Genomic DNA, 20,843 nt, shown 5'->3' with positions numbered 1-20,843 from the left:
ACATCCTCCAAGCCAAGACATCCTCAAGGATATCAGCTAGAGATGATGGGTGGAAGAGAAGTTTGTTGGTTTTTTTTTAAAGATTTTATTTATTTATGTCATATATTTATGACAGAGACACAGTGAAAGAGGGAACACAAGCAGGGGGAGTGGGAGAGGGAGAAGCAGGCTTCCCGCCAAGCAGGGAGCCTGATGTGGGGCTTGATCCCAGGATCCCAGGATCATGACCTGAGCTGAAGGCAGACGCTTAACAACTGAGCCACCCAGGTGCCCAGGAAGAGAAGGTTTTTAAATGAATTACCTCGCCTGAGGATACCCCTCTAAATCTGTTCCTCAAAAGTGATAGAAAGGAGAAGTGTTGAGACTTGGAATCTCCTTCCAGATAAACATGGGCTACAGAGCTCTCTGTTGGGCCATCCCTGGTGCTCCTATAGGTGCTGTGGGCTGGGTGCTGCCTCTGTTGAAGCAGCAGGCAGAGCAGTGGTCACAGTCGTGCTGGAGACAGGCGAAGGCTCTTAAGTTGTGAGTAGCGAAGTGGGTTTGACTGGCCCTAGAATGAAGAGTCCTGGCTCTTGAATCAGATTGAACCAGACTGCTTTTCCAACCAAGTTTGCTGTGACTGAAGCCAGAATTTGTTCACGACTTTAATGTAGCAGGTTTCTGTTATGTGCGCAGAAACTCCTTCTCGTGAAATCTTGGGTTTGGGGGACTTTCAGGGTGCCCTGCTATGGGATTTTATCCACATCATGGTTCACAGAATCTAATTCAGAAATGGTGTCCTTTTAGAAAGCATCGAATGAACCTTTGCTGTCATTTTCATCCACAACTTCTAATTCTGCTGAGTCGGGCCAAGCAGCGTGGCTTCTCTCTGGCATCACAGCACTAGAATGTTCCTAAGAGTTGTCCAGTTTCCCTTCCTCTCTGTCGCCGGCCAGCTAACTGATGCAGGCTTCCTCCAGCCAAATAAATACTCCTTCTCAGGAGCACGGTGGCACCCTAGGAACGCTCTCCAGAGTCCCCACAGTGCACTGTCCCCAAGAAGAAAACTAGGAATTCTACCATGATATTCCCTTCAGTTATTACCAAAATGGTGTGCCTTTTATGTTTTTCTTTCTTTCTTTCTTTTTTCCTTCCTTTCTTTTTTTTTTTTAATTTTTAATTTCTTTTCAGCATAACAGTATTCATTGTTCTTGCACCACACCCAGTGCTCCATGCAATCTGTGCCCTCTATAATACCCACCACCTGGTACTCAACCTTCCACCCACCGACCCTTCAAAACCCTCAGACTGTTTTTCAGAGTCCATAGTCTCTCGTGGTTTACCTCCCCTTCCAATTTCCCTCAACTCCCTTCTCCTCTCTAACTCCCCTTGTCCTCCATGCTATTTGTTATGCTCCACAAATAAATGAAACCATATGATAATTGACTCTCTCTGCTTGACTTATTTCACTCAGCATCATCTCTTCCGGTCCTGTCCATGTTGCTACAAAAGTTGGGTATTCATCCTTTCTGATGGAGGCATAATACTCCATAGTGTATATGGACCACATCTTCCTTATCCATTCATCTGTTGAAGGGCATCTTGGTTCTTTCCACAGTTTGGCGACTGTGGCCATCGCTGCCAATGGCCTTTCTTTCTTTCTTATTGCAAGAGCCATGCATGGCTATTTATTTACCACGGAACAGCAACACCATGACATGGTGGTTAGAACATTAGAGTCAGACGGACTGTGCTGGAATCCTGGCCCTTCCACAGTGCCTGTGTGACTCAGGGCAAGTTAGTTAACCTCTCTGGCCTCAGCTTCCACACCTGTAAAACAGATCTAATGAGAGTCTCTATCTCACAGAGGCGATCTGAAAATTTAATAAAAGGAGTTAATATTTGTAAAGGCTTACAATAATACCTGGTACATATTAAGTGCTATAAAATGGCTTATTAAGTAAAAAGGAAGATAGGAAGGAGGGAAGGAAGGAAGTCATTTAAGAAGAAAGACTTTATTCCTTTGGATGCTGAAGAGGGCAGTTAAAGCATGGACTCCCAAGACAGTCCGAAGGTGAAATTGTCCTGTTGGGTCAGGTGTCAAGAGTAGTGGAGAGTTGGATATTAAATTAAGTGATTTTCCTGGATGTTTAAGGTTTTGACGCTCTCTGCTATGCTCAATAGGCCTACCATAGTTCAAAAAAATTCATCAATCAGGGCATTGTATGTTTGCCAAAAGTAATATATGGTCTGCAAATATATAATATATTTATAATATTGACAATTCCTAGTACTTCTCATTTCTCAATCTTTGCATAAGACTCAAGTTACCCACTGCAATTAGTCAGAATGCCTCAGCATATTAGCAGATGCTTTCTATAATTTCCATGCAGGAATTAAAGTGGATGTTCTGCCTGATTTGGGGTGGATGTAGGACAGAAACCTCTGTCCACACCTTCTGCTGAAATACACACACCAGAAGTCATGGGAGCTTCAAGTTCTCTCACCCCAGCCTGTCTTTGACCTCAGTCAGCTTCCTGGGACACGTCGATGAAGGGTGAAGCTTTGCCCCTGACAGGGAGGGTCATAATACTGCCGTCCTCTAGACAGGTCCTGAGAAAGTACAGTGGTTAATTCTGCTGGGGGACAGAGAACATGAGAAGTTTTCCGTGGGCACTCACTAATTTTCCTTACGAAAACCCTTTCATGGAACCTTGATGATGATGTAAAACAGCTAATGAGGTCACAAAGGACCTTAATTATAGGCTGGCATTTTTTCAGACTTTGAAAGATAGTTACATCCTGCCCCCGTTCACCTGAATTAGAACTCAGGAAAAGATTGTCTCATGACATGTCTGCATGACAAATGGTGGTCATGTGCGGGGCTTTCAGATCTCTCCAAGAAGTGTGTCGAATGGATAGAGAGAAGCTGTACCCATCATCTCAGATAAATGACAGATGACGTACGTGTCTGATGTTGTCGGTCCCCTGACTATAGGGACAGGGACCTTTGCAGCATAGAACACAGCACACACTCATCAATTCCATGTTGTAAAGATAACAAGTGGAGAAAAAAACCTGCAAAATCAATGAAAAATGTATGTGCAATCTTAGGATTTAATAAGGAAATGATTAGCCCAATAGAAAAATAGAGGGGGAAAAAAAAAGAAAAAGCAAAGAAAAATAGAGAAAAGACAAAAACAGGCAATTAGAAAGAATTTTAAATGACTGAGATAATGTGAAAAGAAGTTCCATATCACCAGAATTAAATGTCAAAGGAAACATGAGATTACATTTTTTTTTTTACCTGTAAAAATGTCATAAGCAAATGGCCCCTTTCTGCTCCCCCACCCGCAGCCTGCAGCCTTGTCCCCTTCCACCCCCATTACAACTTTTTTGGTCCTTCTGACTTGCATCCCCAAGTTCTCAAAGTGCTAAAAGACAACTGTGTTCTGGGTCTTCTCCTTCCTGTTCTCTCTTACTGGAATTTCTTCCCTCTGTTCCTTTTCTGTTCTGCCTAAATGCCCCTTGCCCTCCCAATTTAAAGTATTCTCTTGGGCACCTGGTTGGTTCAGTCAGTTAAGTGCCTGCCTTTGGCTCAGGTCCTGATCGCAGGGTCCTGGGATCCAGCCCCGCATCGGGCTCCCAGCTCAGCAAGAAGCCTGTTTCTCCCTCTCTCACTCCCCCTGCTTGTGTTCCCTCTCTTGCTGTCTGTCTCTGTCAAATGAAAAACTAAAATTTTTAACAAAAAGTAAAAAGATAGGGCGCCTGGGTGGCTCAGTGGGTTAAGCCGCTGCCTTCGGCTCAGGTCATGATCTCAGGGTCCTGGGATCGAGGCCCGTATTGGGCTCTCTGCTCAGCAGGGAGTCTGCTTCCCTCTCTCTCTCTCTGCCTGCCTCTCTGTCTACTTGTGATCTCTCTCTGTCAAATAAATAAATAAATAATCTTAAAAAAAAAAAGGTAAAAAGATAAAGTATTCTCTCCCCCACCTGTCTTTCAATTTCTTAAAACTTGCTTTAATCTCTAATCTTCTAATAGTCTTTCTTGCTTCTCTTCTGCTCTGAATAAGCTGCAAATGTGCAGGAACCGTGGGTGGTGTGGTCCCAGATCTATGCACAGGGCCAGATATAATTAACAGGCAGTGGTTATTCCATTCACATTTTCGGAACGACTGAATACATTTATGACGTGGGGTTATTAAGATTCTTCTCAAAATGTTATGCTTATGGTGTGTTGAGTTGTATGAAATGGTTCTTGTAGACCAAAATTTCTTCAACTCTCATTAATTTAATATAATTTATAAATTATAAATTAATGTGATTTTCAGAGACCATTTTTAGTTGAAAGTATTAAAAGATGTAAACATGCCAATATCTTGCTATTTCTTTATCTAAGGATATATAGAGACAGATAGATAGATATAGATATAGGTAAGCAAAAGTGTTGCTGATAATAGTTGATATCCTCGTTGATAGCCTTGTTGATAATTTAGTAATAATAATAATAAAAAGAAAGATTGAGGGATGTCTGGGTGGCTTAATCAGTTAAGTAGCTGCTCTGGGCTCAGGTCGTGGTCCCGGAGCTCAACAGGGAGCCTGCTTCTCCCTCTCCTGCTCCTCTGCTTGTGCTCTGTCTTGCTCTCTCTCTCTCTCTGTCAAATAAATAAAGAAAATCTTTACAAAAAAAAAAAAAAAAGATTGAAAGAGCTGAAATGTCTAATCGAAAATAACTAGCTAATTTAATTAGGGGACATCTGTGTACCCTGGAAGTTTAAGATATGTGTTGACGGGACACATTTTACCACACGATGTTATGCGAAGTACATTATGTAATAGTATATGTGATTTTCTTTCTCTGGCTCTCTTTCTCACACACACACCTACACACACATACACACACACACCCTACAGATCAGTAAGAAGTTCAGAAAGATATATACCAACATTAAAAATGGTTAATTTCTGGATGTTGGGGATACTCTTGATATAACGAATATCTACTACTTGTGCTATAGGGAAAGATCCTTTAAAAATATTCAATTCTAGAACCTATTAAAATTATAGGTAGATACATATTTAGAGAGTTCAATGGCAGATAAATAGGGAAGAGATAACTATAATTATAATTCCTTTGAGATCTATACCTTAGACCCTCCTGAATCCCAAGCAACTTATATTTAATAAAGTTATATCATGGAGTTCTTGATTTTATCATTGAAGTCCAGGGTAGTCAGCATAAAGTTCTACAATTTAAAATAAACTGTTCTCTGTTTTAAACTAAAAAGGCTGAGAAAGTTCCAGTGAAACATTCCTAGTTATCACACTGCGATGTTTTAGGAGATTAAGAGATCCCCTAAAAGGGGCATCCAGCCCCTCTTTCTCTGAACTTAAGTCACATTTGAATTTTACAACAGAATTATAAAATTCTTATCTTTAATAGCTCCATAGATATTTGCTTTTGAAATGGTATCTTAGAATTACAAGCTTATTCTCTCCAAAGTATAGAGAGAACCGGAAAAAGCAACTGGGAACAGACAGTGTCCATCCATCCATTCACGTCGTGGGGGCTCAGTAAATATTAGTGCCCTGCTTCACCCCCAGCTCAGAAGCCACTAGAACTTTGTAAATGAAAGATCCCCTCGGGTCAAGCATATGTTTACTCTGACATTCCGTCCATTTACCAGTGTGTGTGGAACTCCATTAAACACTGTGGAAGAGCTTTAAAAGAAAATGGTGGGTGAGAATAACAGCCTCTGTCCTAAGGGCAGGCAGCGAACGAGGTCAGAGAAAGCGATGGGGACCGTCTCCTCTCACCACCTGCCAGGGACCACCTCCTTCCCAGCCCGGCAGAGGTGAGCGTGTGTGCCGCCCGCGACCTACCTGTGCCTTATGCGGAATGGCCCCCAAATGTGAAACTTCTGGAATGCACCAGTTACATTTTACACTAAACAACCAGTGAAAGCATTTTCTTCTTTGGCTCAAACATTCCAGTCTTACTTGCAGAGGCAGGAACAGGTGTAGGAGTCCGGTCAAAATCATTCAGACCTTCTTTGCGCCCACGGCGGTTCTGCCTGCACCCCCCCCCACCTCGCCCCCTTTATGAATGAGTTCAGGGAAGACCGCGTGTGGCGGCATGTCCTGGTTCACCAGGCACCAGCAAGCCTTCGCGAGGTCCCCAAGCGTTTGTGGTTCCTATCACACCCCTTTCCACGTTCTTTTATTGAGCTTCCATGTACTTCAGGCGACCCATGAGCGCAGATGCTCCACCTCATCCCCAAACAAGACTATTTTCCGTGGCTCTAACTTACATGGCAGCTGGGGTTAACGCTGTGAGTGTTTACATAAAGCCTGATGGATACCTTCTCAGCAGCTGGGAGGCTACCGTCAGCCAAGACCTCAGAAAAGCCCTGTAAATCTTCTCGAGTCAGTGCTAAGACAAACGAAGAATCATTTTTTCTCTTCCTGTTAATGCATCTGAATTAAACCATTAAACAGGGATGAAGGTGAAGTGTTGGGAAAGTTGGGCCATAATAGGAAAGTGCGATGTTCAGCGTTGAGATGCTGTGGCCAGACTTGCCTTACTGGGCAGCTTTTATCCCCAGTGCTTCGGAGGGCTGTTTCTAAATGTTCTTTTGCTTTGAATTATGGCCTGGGAAGCGATGCCTTGGCCGGTAAAAGAGGGGACAAATGGATGCTCTAAGGAAGGTGGCCACAGATCGTTCTAGGTCACTGATAAATAAGGGGAACTTTTGGCTCTGGTAGTGCTGGATCTGGAAACATTTCCTGGCTCTGATCTGTCCCTTGGGGGCCGGAACCCAGCGGCATCAAGACCAGGAACCTGTTAAATCCTTTGTTCCATGCTTATCACTTTTCGTCTTTCACAGTACCCCTTTTTCATTTTTTATCATAGCATGTATGTGCCCCGGCACTGTTTAAGAACCAAGAATTAAATAAAGTAAAACCCTGGGTCTTTCCCCTCAAAGGGGAAGTGAGAAGGCACAGAACAAATTGAGCAACTCTGTCCTCTTTCCTCCTGGGGTGTGTATGTGTGTGTGTGTGTGTGTGTGCACGCCTACCCGCAGTGCTTCCCTGCGAAGTTCCATCTGAAAGGCTGCTCTAGGCACAGTGTCGCCACGCAAAGGGACGGTATTGTTATTAAGGAAGCGGATGCTTATGAAATTCTGAATTCTCCCTAGACTAAATACATTAATCCACGTCTAAGTTCTTCAGGCTTTGGTCTCCTGCCCTCATCATAAACATTTTATTCCCTTAAAAATGCAGCTTTAATATCTCCAATTTGACCTAAAGCATGGAGCGTAGACAATAAAATAAAGGAAGCCTGCTATAGTTATCAGCCCCCAGAAAAGCTTATGTCTGCAAGTGTTAGTCTGGCTTGATTTGAGTCGGACTACTGGAAAACCACAGAGAGACAGGAAAGCTCTGTCGTTTGTCCAAGAAAGTTTTGCCCTTCATTTTAGGTGTTACTAAATACCTCAGATTTGAAAAAAACAGTATCTGTCTGTCTGTCTGTCTGTCTATCTGCTTTTAAAATGCCTGGCGTTTGCTGCATGCTTTAAATGTGTATTGATTGCTTTTCAACCAGTTCGAATATAAAACCCAGGGATTCTGCTCTTTGCCAAGAAATTAGTCAGACATTCTTAAATGTGAGTGTAGTGTTCACAGTATTTATCAGTAAAAAGCATGATTCTGAAACAAAGGCTTGGCTGCTCCGGAACTGTCTTCCATCAGACTCTCCTTATAGCTCAGGGGAGGGGGAAGCCCAAGGAGACCTTCCCTATCTGGGGCCTGGAAAATCCCCATCGAGAGCCCCAGCTAACCAATTTCAAGTTTCTGTGTGGAAGGCTGAGTTCCTCCACAGATGGTTTTATGGCTCAGGAACTCCAGCTTTCAAAAGAGATCTCTGCTTTTAAAAAAGAAAAAAAGAAAAGAAAAGAAAATCCTGACGTCTGAGAAAATCTGATAACAATACTTGGAAAAGTGGCCACGGGTCTCTGGGGAGAACAGAAGACGCACAGGAAGGACATTCAGGAAGTTTGCAGCTTGCCTCGTTCTGCCCTGTGTGACCCAGATGACAAGCACATGCCTGTCCCTCCTTGCCGGTGGCTACTAAGTGAAAAATAGCCACGAGCAAAACCTTTTCATTGCTTCTTACACAGAAGCAGACTGGGGCTATGAGGCGAGGGGCCTGTGTTTAAATGTCAGGCTGCATAGTTACTTAGTTGTTTCCAGTAAGACCTCGGGAAAAAGAAGGACGTGTTCCATAGAGGGTCCAGTTTGTGTCTTCTAGTCAGGGGACAGTCAGCCCCATAGAACTCCTGCTGTTGCACACCTTTGCATGAAGCTCTTGCCTTCTTGTTCCAACAAGGGCCTCTCGGAGTCATCTTTGCAAGCCAGTCCTGGAGAGAGGATGGGGGTATCAAGGGGCAGGAAATAGCCTGGGCGCCAACTTTTTCATGAAATCTGACCTTCAGTTTGTTTCAATTACTTCTTTTTTCCTGAAAGCAGAGTACTGGAGGAAAAAGAAATGCACAACTTAGCATCAGATGGAAGTCTGGATAACTGAAGGGTTTACCTAGTTGGGTTCATTGTAATCTGCTTTTCTCTCCAGCTGATTTATTGGGCCCAGGTTTTCAAAGATTTTCAGGTTTTCGAAGACCCCTATTTAAGCCTATTCCATCTGTCTGATTGAATTGAGCCTTTCCAGGTGCCAGGACAGACATCAGGAATATGTCCCAACCTAGGGTGCACTGGAGAATTTGACGTTCAACCAGATCTTCAGGGCAAACCCCCTGCTTTGTAGTATTTCCTGATTTCTATGGCATAAACACCTTGACCTACACTGACCATAGGGGATGCCAAGCTACTGACTGTGGAGTTAGGAAGAGGCCAGGCACAGGTGCTAGCTGCCCTCAGGACACCCTTCCTCCCCAGGCTGTGGTTGGTCAAAAAATACCTCTGAAGGTCAAACCCTGACCTTCAGCATCCTCACTCAAGCTAACATTAACATTGTAAGAGGCTTGTTTTCTGTGCATTTCCCATGACACGTTCTCTACCCTGGAGTGCAAGCTGAATCAGACAGGGAGTCCTGGGCAGGCATTTCCTAACATCCGGAATGAAAACAAATCAGTGTGAGTATTTCTCTAAGTAACGCTGACAGCCAGTTGAGGAGGACGTGGCTAACTCAGAATGAATGATGGCCACCATAAAGTCAAACCTTAGATTCCAATTTATCACTCACCATGAAGAGGGTTCAAAATCATTTACAAACATAAAAGTTTCACTTCATTATAAATAAATCCTTCATTTATTACTTAACATTTTTATCCTGAAATCCTTTTAAGGATGTATCCTCTTAAATCTGTAACATCTTTGGGGACACCTGTATGGTTCAGCCCCTCTAGAAGCAAACTCATAATTGCGATTCAGGTCGTGGTTTCTTGAGGTCCTGGGATTGAGCCCTGTTCTGGGCTCTGCACTCCATCTGTCTGCTTGGTGGTGGTTTTTCTCTCCCTCTGTCCCTTCCACCCACTCACACTTCCTCTCTCGCCCCCTCAAATAAATCTTTAATCTGTTGCCTTTTATCTTCCTAACCCTACTCTCTTCTGTATTTTCTCTACCGTATGTATGCATGTGGATGTATATGTGTATGTGTATGTATATAACAAGATTATTTTTATTACGTCTACCCCAGTAAATCTAAAATTCATCTTTACTGTTATATTACTACTACTTAGCATATATTATGGCTTAATGAAATCTACTGAATAAACTGAATGAATATCTTAATTTTACCTGTTTTCATGGGTATTAGTGAATAAAGAATACATTTTATTTCCATAATTTTAACCCAAAGATAATATTTGACATTTAACAACAAAGATAACTGAAATAATTATAGACTCAATCCTTTAGAAATATGCAGTGTTCTCAGGACTAAGGGAATCTTGAAATTCACGTTTTAAAATGTGTGACAGAGGGCAAGAGGAGATTTCTTTACATGCATTAAATATTTTATGACATAGCATAGTATATATTTTATCAACTGTATTAAAAATAGGGAGCTACAGTGCTACCTAGCACTCCATATAATAAATAGGTATGACGGTCTTTTGCACTTTATATTAGACCCAGGTTCAGAGAAAACAAGGACTCAGCTGCTGCCGTTGCAATTTTCAACTAAATATGCTTCATTAGTTTTTCTTTGTCATAAAATTTCCAGCTTTCAAAATGTCTGCCAGCGTCGCTCTATTTAATTTTTTACAAGTGAACATGGCACATACTTCTGGCAAAGGGGATTCGTAGTTAGTGTAAAGAAAGCCACAAACCCTACAAAGGAACTGTAATGTCACAAAAGACGCCCAAAGGAGCATAAAAGTGAAAATCCTCACCCCGGGAAACAAAGAGTCCTCCATGGAAATCCTTGCCAATGTTCTGTAAATACGGGAAATAAGAAAACTGAAATAATTCTATCTTCTTCTTCTTTCTCTCAGAAGAATTCTGTACGTGCATTTTTAGGGGACTGTTTTTGAAGAAATCTTGTAGGTCCACTTTGGATTTCTTTATTCTACCACCACTCTCATGGGTGGGCTGTACACCTGGGACCAGCAGCATAGGAAAGGACAGGAGCTCTTCCACACGATTCATGTTCTCACGTGTGTCTTTCAGGGACAATCTCATAAACACCAACTTGAATACTAGTATTCGCTTCCTAAGCTCTTTCTGAAGGACCTAAGCTTAAATGAATGAAGTTATTTATGGGTTTAACCTACATACACTTTCATTGCCTTTCCCCCAAGATAATTTTAGGAGAGTTTTGGCAGACACACGCTAAAAGGAAAAGCAGATTAACTGAACACAGGTTAACTGAAACTGACTACAAAATGTGAGGATGTACCAGTTACAGAGAGGAATGATATTCAAACTTATTTGTATACATCATAATGCATGTCTTTCTGAAAGTTTGAGTGTGTGTGTGTGTGTGTGTAGACAAGGGGCTCTGGTTATTCTGTACAATCAAGGTTCTCAGGATCCCAAGTACCAGCTGCACTGTGGCATTGTACATTTCAACGCTAATCAAGAACCATATATTGTAGCAGCTACCAGCTTTCTACCACCTGCTTTGTACCAGGCACCATGCAGGGGCTTTGAATACTTGTCCTCGTTGGATTTGTGTGAAGGTGCTGCTGATCTCATGTTAGAGATGCCTCAGCTAATCTGGAGACCTGCAGTGACCTGCAGAGACCTACACCAACATCATAACTGGACCGTGACAGGTAGGAAAGAAGGGAGTTAAGGCCAAAGTCGTTTTGCTGCTGGGGCTAAGTTACTGCCAACTGCCCGGCTGAAATTTCAGATACACCATCTCTGGTTTTGAGAAGAAACGACACCCCAAAATGGAGGAAATCAGCATCGTTGGTGTGATCCAGGCAAAGTTTACGAAATAGCAAGCTGGTTTAAGAAAGGATAAAAGCTGTGCATCCTTGCCTCTGAAATGTAACCTTTTATATTTGAAACCTAGAAAATAGGTACACATGAACTAAATAGTAATTTATGAAGACATGCTGACCTATAAGGACAGAGATGGCCTGGCTCCTGGGGCCCTCTTTAAGACGGTGCTCTAACTTGGTCTCCAGCTAGAATTTGGGCCTTTCTTCTCATGGGCTGCTCATGAATTTTCAGCTGTGACCCATTATATTCCCTAAAGTTGAACACCACCAGAAATGGATTGCAGACTGTGAATTTTAACAATTAGAGCTTTCTAGTGATTTTCTGCTCATTAGTTGATTTCTTATAGGTCTTTATTTCATTAAATTTTTCTCTCAAGCCATACTGTGAAGTTCCTATAACAATGAGCAGGAATGGAATCTCAAGCAATCATCCAAGAGTCTGAAGTGAGCCAGGGAATGGGGCAAGTGAGCCAGGGAATGGGGCACATCATCGCAGTGCGGTAGGCTAAGAAGTCCGAAGTCATATTCAAGCAGTTTTCTGGGCAAATGCCTCACATACGAGGCTGTGCAGAGACTCCCATTCAGATCTACTTACAGGACTGTGCGGAGACGGGAGACCCCCCCATTCACCTGGCTTTGAAGCAACTGAAATGATCATTACTGGAATGTCTTCTGTAGTCAGCTTTTATGAGAAAACAAACATGGGCATAAGAGTTCGATTTTTAAGTCGATTTCAGAATATATCATGGGGCCAATTCAGAGGCAGCCCCATATTCTAAGCTTCGGCAGTAAAGGTTCTTCTCCATCATGAGGAACATGGCCAGATCCCAAAGTAGCTTCTGCTTTGTCTGAAACAGTTGGCTTTCTTCGTATAATTTCAGTGTTCTATGTAACATCATTCCCCGAAAAATATAATCTATATATGGATTGTGTAGGGGTTGCCATTATCCAAGTAGGCAGCCAATCAGGATGCTTTTTGTATATCCATTGCTTACATTCCTCCGTCCCTGCCCACTTTAAAGAGGACAATACGAGCTGCCGGTACCTGGCACAAGGTTTGCTGAGAGATCGCCCACAGTGTTCTCCCTTGTCTGTCTCCTATAGTCTCAGAGTCCTCTCCCTGCTCAGAATCTTCTCCATCCTAGCTGCTAAGGAATCTCTGTCCTTTCTCTCTGCTCACCCTGCTTCCCTCTCTCTAGTTTAGTAGGACTTCCATGGCCTTGCCCTGGCTCCTTCCAACCCCCAGCTTGTCCCTCCCCACCTCAAGTACTGGCTTTCTTTTTTTTTTTTTTTTTCAAGATTTTATTTATTGTTTTTTATTTGAGAGAGAGAGTGAGAGAGAGCATGAGCAGGGGGAGGGGCAGAGAGAGGGGGAGAAGCAGATTCTCCACTGAGCAGATTCTCCACTGAGCAAGGATCCCAATGAGAGACTCCATCCCAGGACCCTGGGATCAGGACCTGAGCTGAAGGCAGATGCTTAACGACAGAGCCACCCAGGCACCCCTGGCCTTGGCTTTTAAAAAGAGAAGTCTACCCTAACTGCCTCCACATCCTGACCTTCCACGTACTTCTCACTCTTCTTCCGCATGACCTTTTCTGTAATTCTACTGAGTTAATTTCTATGCATATCTTACCCAAAGCTAAAATACCTGAATGCCTTCTTATCCAAAAGCTAAAATACCTGAATGCCTTCTTATCCAAGTTGATCTCTCTACTGTATTTGATTCCCTGTCTCCAATCCCAACTGTATTTGATTCCCTGTCTCCAATCCCACATCTCACATTCATTTACCTTCCTTTTTTTTTTTTTTTTCCTTTTAACTGGGTCATCTTTCTTGACTGCTCTTTAAAAATTGTAAATTTCCCCCAACTCCCATCTCTGATCTCTAAATGCTCTTGCTGAAGAAGGATCAAAAATCATTTGGCATCATGGAAACCTTGATTGGAATCAGTGGGGCATCACATCAAGTACAATTTCAGTTAAGTTCTGTGGAGATTCAGAGTCTCATTATCTCATCAGTTTCTAGTTAAAAATCTAATTTTAATGTCATATACTACTCCACTGTGTATAAACAGTGTATATAACAATTTTATAATCATTGAATATTTAGGCTATTTCTGGTTCTCAAGATAGGTAATTTCCAGGGATTTTCAAACCCTAATTATTCCTATAAGTTTTCCTGATGAGGACTGTGTGCTCTAAAACATACTGGGCCAAGGAGGGTTGGTTCCTTTACCTCCTGTTCATCACTTTGTACACTTGCACACATGTATACACAGACACAAATATACGCAAACAAATACACATATGTGCACACACACACACACACACACACACACACATACATCCTTGTTGTCAGTTGTTTCCGAGGGTTGGAATGGATGTGGAAAGATCTGGAAGGCAGGGAGGGCAGGCGAGGGTAGGGGGATGGTGAGAATGACAGGGACAGCAGTCTGGCCTCCTCAGGAAGAGGTTTCTGTGCAGAGAAGGCACAACTTCCACTTCCTGTTCTGTATGGATCTGTGTTTCTGAACCAGGGGGAGTATGGTGGGAAGAGAATGGAACATACTTTTACCTTCTGGAGGGCTGGATGGTTTGTTTGGTTTCCATGGGAGACAAATGCTCAGAGCACTACAGGCTGAGTTCCACAGTTCAGTTCAGTTGACCTACTTGTGAAAGTTCCTTTGAGATTCTTGAAAATAGATTTACTCTGTGTGTGTATGTGTGAATGTGTGTGTGTGTGTTTCTCACTTCCAGCGTGTCCATGGCTATTTGACTGGAAGTGGTAGAAGAAACATCATAGACTGCCAATAAAATCCAATCTTTTTTTTTTTTTTTTTTTAATTTTACGTAGTCTCTACACCCAGCATGGGGCTCAAACTCACAGCCCTGAGATCAAGAGTCGAACTCCAACAACTGAGCCAACCACACGCCCCAGATCCAATCTTAAACCAGAAATCTTAAACTCAACAATTATCTTTTGGGTTTGGGAGAAGGGGGTGGGATTATGGACATTGTGGAGGGTATGTGCTTTGGTGAGTGCTGTGAAGTGTGTAAACCTGGTGATTCACAGACCTGTACCCCTGGGGATAAAAATATATGTTTATAAAAAAAAAAAAAAAAAAAAAAGAAAGGACCAATACCCAACTTTTGTAGCAACATGGACGGGACTGGAAGAGATTATTATGCTGAGTGAAATAAGTCAAGCAGAGAGAGTCAATTATCATATGGTTTCACTTATTTGTGGAGCATAACAAATAGCATGGAAGACATGGGGAGTTAGGAGAAGGGAGTTGGCGGAAATTGGAAGGGGAGGTGAACCATGAGAGACTATGGACTCTGAAAAACAATCTGAGGGTTTTGAAGGGGTGGGGGGTGGGAGGTTGGGGTACTAGGTGGTGGGTATTATAAAGGGCACGAATTGCATGGAGCACTGGGTGTGGTGAAAAATAATGAATACTGTTATGCTGAAAATAAAAAATAAATTAAAAAAAAAAATAAAAAAAATAAAAAGGCTGATTTCAAAAAAATAAATAAATAAATAAATAAATAAGAATATACTGGAACTTTTAAAACCTCAAAAAAAAAAAATCCATTTTTTGATGAGGGGATTAATTATTTAGTAGTTACACTTCATTTTAGAGTACTTTGAAGATAATTTTTCAAAAGAAAATCTTTCATGGTGTTTTAACATCCTCCATTCATAGAAGAGAGTGTGGCAGATTTGTGAATAGACTTGCTGATTATTTCTGAATAGGCTTGCCCTCCTCTCTACAAAGAGTGAATACTGGTAGTAGGTTTCTTTTCAGACTGACCAGTCAACTCAGATGACTGCATAAAACATGTATTATGCTAATTCAAGACCTCCTGGAGTTGAGATATTTGGATATAAAGAAACAAATGTAACATTTGTTCCCACCTGCTGGGGCAACAGACTTGCAAACTGAAAACCTGAAAATCTCAACTGATAGAAATTGATTAATCATGCAAACATTCACCAGTTCTATTCAGGAAGATAAAATAAATATTCAGGATTTTAATCTACAAAGTAAATTCACTTCCTGTAGGTTTATCATATTTGTGATTATGAACTCTAATATATAGTGTTCTTATAAATCAATAAGATTAAAGACAAACATCTAATAGGCAAAGTGGGCAGTGAGCATGAACAAGTAATTCATAATATAAAACATTAAAATCTTAAAAACCTAGGAAATTTGCTTAATTTCTTTACTAATTATGAAAATATAAATTAAAATAAAATATTTTATAAAAGGGGAAATGATTCATAAATTGAATTCAATCAAGGACATGTCTTTATTTAAGATTTAGGGGTGAAATTTTGATTAATACTATCAAATATGATGCACATATATGCATAATATATGCTTATACATTAATATATACTGTCTTAATATATATGCATAGATCATGATGTATTAATTCTACTTTTAGGAATTTATCTTGAAGCACTAATGGAACAAATGTTCAAAGATACATGTAAAAGTTATTCAACACGTTCTTATGGTTAATAGCAAAAATGTAGATAGAATATAAATATTAATAAAGACTTGCATTTTTAAAAATTATGGAATACTATATGAGTGATAAAATGATTACATGCCTATATTTATTGACATGGAAAGAGTTATATTATATATTATTAAGTGATTAAAGCAAGTTTCAACATAAGATAACTCTCCTTTTCTATGTACAAGTATAAATGTGAGAGTCACAGTGTGTAGGGCTCATGCAAAAATAAAAGATTGTAAGTATTTTCATGTTTTGTCATGATCTAAAGTTGACCCTTAGACAACAACACAGGTTTGCCTTGCACAGGTCTAGCCACACACAGATTTTCATCAATAAATACACTATAGTACTGTAAATGTATTTTCTCTTCATTATGATTTTCTTAATAGCATTTTTTTCTCTAGCTTACTTCATTGTAAGAATACAGTATACAGTATAGACTATATACAGTATAGACTACACATGACATACAAAATAGAGGTTAATGTGATATAGAGGTAATGTGACTATCGAGTCAATAATAGGTTATTGGTAGCTAGGTTACTGAGGAGCCAAAAGTTATATGGACCCCCCAGATGGTCAGCACCACTAACCCCCACATTGTTCAAGGTCAACTGTATATTATTTTACAAATAAGGAAAAATATAAAGCTATTTATTTTGAAAAGTATATTGTCAATCATATGTTCTATATAAACCACTATAGTTTTAGTGAGAATGAAGAATTCTGACCCTTACTGATGAATGGGTGACCCTAGATGATGTAAAACAAGACATTAGATGTGAAAATCTTTGTAGAAGTTAGAAATAGGGGTACTTCGGTGGCTCAGTTGGTTAAACGACTGTCTTTGACTCAGGTCATGATCTCAGGGTCCTGGGATCAAGTCCCGCATTGTGCTCCCTGCTTAGCAGGGAACCTGCTTATTCCTCTCCATCTGTTGCCTCTCCCCATACCCCCAGCTTGGGCTTATGCTTTCTCTTGCTCACTCTCTCTCTCTCTCTAGTAAATAAATAAAGTCTTAAAAAAAAAAAAAAGAGTTAAAAATAATGTAAATGGAGCTCCCACTAGAAAACTCTGAAGCAGTATCATTTTCTGATATTTGTGTTTGATCACCCGTTTCTGGACCAACTCACATGGTCTACTTACTGCCTGGCAACCTCTTCCGTATATAAAAATACTTCCATTTTTTTTTTAGGAATGTGCTGGCAAAAATCTACCACTCCTATGAATTATTAGTCCTTTTCTGCTAATTATTTAGAAAAAACACAGAGGTGCAGGTCCAAGTTCAAGTGGCTCTCAACATCTCAGATGTACTTGGTATAAAACTTCAATTAGAAGAAACTCTGCCTCATTTAGCTACCAGTTTCACCACTGCATTATGAAACTTGAAGGAAAAATCCAGTTCCTTTCTTCTTGTATTAGAAGCTGAGCAACAAGTTGATTGAAAGAATGATTGAGAATAGTAATCACAGAGGAAATGTGATGATAAAGCAAGTAACCAATTTACAACACAAAAATGTGCTTTTTTGCAGTCTCCTTAATGTTTATGAAAAACAGAAAATTATAAACTGAAAGGGACCTGGTTGCAAATCCTGGGACTCTAAAGTCTGTTTCAGGGGACAGGTAAAGTCCCATGATTTTAAACGACTGCTGCAAAAAAATTAGAAGTAAAAATGAATCAGCCCTGTGCCCTCATCTTCAAGTTGACATGTTGGCATGTGGCATTCTATTCTATATGTGACTATTTGTACAAAATGAACTCCTGCTGGGCATGCTGAGTGCTCAAGGAAATTAGGGAAAGTCACAGGTCCTGGATGGAAAGTGGTGTGGGAAGATGTTTGATGATATAACTTCTATTAGAGATTCTTGCATGCTACCTAAAGCTAATAATCAGACACGTAAATTTTTGTAGAATTAAAAAATTGTTTTAAATTCCATATTACAGCCAGATCAGGGTGACAGACCAATGATAGCAAGGAGAGTAGGAAAGGAAAATGAAGAAGGACGGCAAGACAAGAGTAACAGCCCCCAAAGGATGGCAAGGCTGTGAGTAAAGAAGTTCAGAGCTTTGGGGTTCCAAATCTCCTGGATTTTCTTGCCTGCTGGGACAAGGCTGAAGAGGTAGTAGGACTGGGAGCCCCAGCAGAATCAGCTCATTGGTAGGGGGAAGATAGCTCCCCAAAAAAGTTTCCATGACTTCTTTCTCTTCTGGAAAGAACTGGAGCTTGGATCTACAGAGGTCAATAGGAAATGGGGGGAGAAAGAGAGGGAGAGAAGAGAAGAGATAGGTCGAGTTTTCTTGTAAAAGAGCGACTGCTGATTGATGTATTTGAGGAGGAAATGACCCGTGCTTCTGCTTCAGGGCATGGCAGTCCCCCCTCGCCTACCTTGGAGTGTCAGTGCTGTAGGGTGCCAAAGGGCATTTTCTTGCCTTGGGTACCTAGGACAGGAGATATGGGAACTTGCTCTGCAGACTGAATGACCTTGAGTCCAGGGTGTGTTTATAGCTTCTGGGTACCATGATGCTCCATTCCAGACTTCAGTTCTGTTGTTGGGTGTTAGGGACGTTTGGGAAATGAGGAATCATAATTCATTATTTCTAACTTCATCTATGATTGGAAAGGAAAAAAAAAACCCTCTAAGTTTCGTGCCCCTTTCTCTGTGCTATATATTTTCTTCTTCTTTGTTGCTGTTCCCCTGAAGAATGTAGCATGTTTTAGACTTCTCCATATTATAAATCTCATTTAAAAAGTGTTGAATCAAGGAAGTCTGCCAGCTACTTTTGTTTTCCCTACTTTTCTCTCCCTGTTGGACTGCTCCAGCAAAAGAGAATAATATTACCTTACCATGTAAAACATGGTTAATGGCTTTAAAAGAATTCCCCAACAACTGAATAATGAGCTGCCAAAAATATTCGTGGTGCCAAAGGATCTGGATATGTCTGTTCCATTTATTGTGTGTTTCTCATTTCATCATGACTAAGTGCTCACAAAAGACATAAAAACCCAAACCTCTAGGGTATGTGGTGTTTGAGGGCAGAAACCATATTTTAATTTATTCAGTCTTATACCTAATATAGTAAAATGATTAATAGAGTATCAACAGCAAACAAAGATGAGTGCCTTTTGTATGTAAGATGCTCAAATTATCAGTTAACATTAATATCTAGCTACTAGGAGGAAGTCATTTTTCTGCCATCTCTGTTGTGCCTGGTTGATTGGTTGGAAATGTTTATTCTAAGGAGTACTGGAAGTCTCGCACCAAAAACTCTTATCTTGTTCTGCTTCTTTGAGTAACTTTACTTTTCCAAGAAACGTGAAGAGGGTACCTAGGTCTTAATTAAAATGTCATGTTTAAAAGCCTGATAGTGCTATATCACAAAATGATTTATTTTTATTTTAGCTTGATAATAGACTGAGTCTATCAAAAAGGGAGGTTTTCTGAAAAATTTGTTTAAAAAATCCATTTAGGAATACACTGAGCAGATTGGGGTGGCGGGGGATGAAAATGCAGAAAAAATGTAAAGGTGCTTTGTTTCTCCCTGGAAGCAAGTCAAGAAGAGTAGCATCTGAACGCCCTCACCAACCCCTCCAGCCTTTCTAGACCCTTCCCACTTGGTCTGAGCTCAGACTGTCTGGTTCTCACTTGGCAAGAGACTCTTAATCTCTCCCACTTCTCTGCTTGGGCCAGGCGGTTGCCAGCTGTCTTTATGTGGTTTCTGACTCAGGTTATGTTATGTTTTGCCAGAGTCTTAATTGTTAGTATCTCCAGGGCAGGGTAATTGTCTTCCAAGAATTCCTGAGATAGGGATTTTGAATTGCATGAGATTCACAGGACAGACGACATTCATATAGGCCTACTCCCCTGGACCAGGAGTCATGGAAATTCCTGGGCTGGTGAACTAAAATTCCATGACTTTCACTCCTACTCAGCAAAGCATATTGGAATTTAATTTGGATAAGAATGACTTCATCCGAGGAGATAAGCCTGAATCTGCTTTAAATTTGTGCGTGTGTGTGTAATTATATCTAAAAGGCAGTCCTTTATTATGTATAATACTTATTTAAAATGATTCATCATAACCAAGTATATGAGCCCAAAGCCCATAGTGAAACACCATGTTCATGCTCTCTTGGGACTAGCTCAGTCCTCAGAGAGGGCCTGGGGAGAATACTGTGTAATCGCCTATCTTTCCAGAAGACTAAGTCCTGGGAGACATTGAGTTGTCAGCTGACAGTAAAGCGTTAGAGTAAAGCAGAGTTCTCAAGAAAGAAGCATAGCACCAACCTAGTTAACTGTGATTGGAGGAAAAGAAGAAGGGTAGATTTTTAGCTGCCTCTGGAGACCCAAGCCTGAATCTACCATTTCCTATTTGCAGAAGGAAATTGTACAGAATGATAGTGATCATATACTGTGATTACCAAGCAGTTTGTGCATAACACAACTCACAGATTTAGGGCTAGGTGGCTGTTTACTGAAATCAAAATGATTTTGCCATGGATTGATGGAAAAATGTAAAATTATGGGACTAGTACCAATCCTTAACTTTTATTAATGCTGTTTTTATTAGAGTGGTCTTTGACAAATATGAGCACTTTGCTTTATATCAAGTCCTCAGAAAATTATTATGCCTATAATGTAGGAAAGAACTATTACATGAAAAAAATTATACAAAAACTTTTTTTTTTTTCAAACCCAGCTGTTCTTTTATAGATTTGGATATACTGTTCTTCAAGTCATGTCACTGGAAACAACATTTTTATATTCAAGAGTCTTCTGATTTAAATGTTTAGCTTTAGAAAGAGAGACATGTGAATCCTTGTTCCTCAACAATGATGAGATAAAAACCTGGTATGAGTCGGAC

The 20,843-nt window shown here is 40.7% G+C and overlaps 1 protein-coding gene across 8 annotated transcripts in view; it reads left to right on the top strand.

Moving 5' to 3' along the window:
• PIEZO2 (piezo type mechanosensitive ion channel component 2) overlaps window positions 1–20,843 on the top strand; it is a 451,232-nt gene that overhangs the window by 199,917 nt on the left and 230,472 nt on the right. The gene's annotated exons all lie outside the window — the stretch shown is intronic.

The sequence above is a fragment of the Mustela nivalis genome, assembly GCF_964662115.1.
Source record: "Mustela nivalis genome assembly, chromosome: 14".
Taxonomy (NCBI): Eukaryota; Metazoa; Chordata; class Mammalia; order Carnivora; family Mustelidae; genus Mustela; species Mustela nivalis.
Note: the sequence above shows the minus strand (reverse complement) of the source record. Positions and strands in the feature narration are given on the sequence as shown.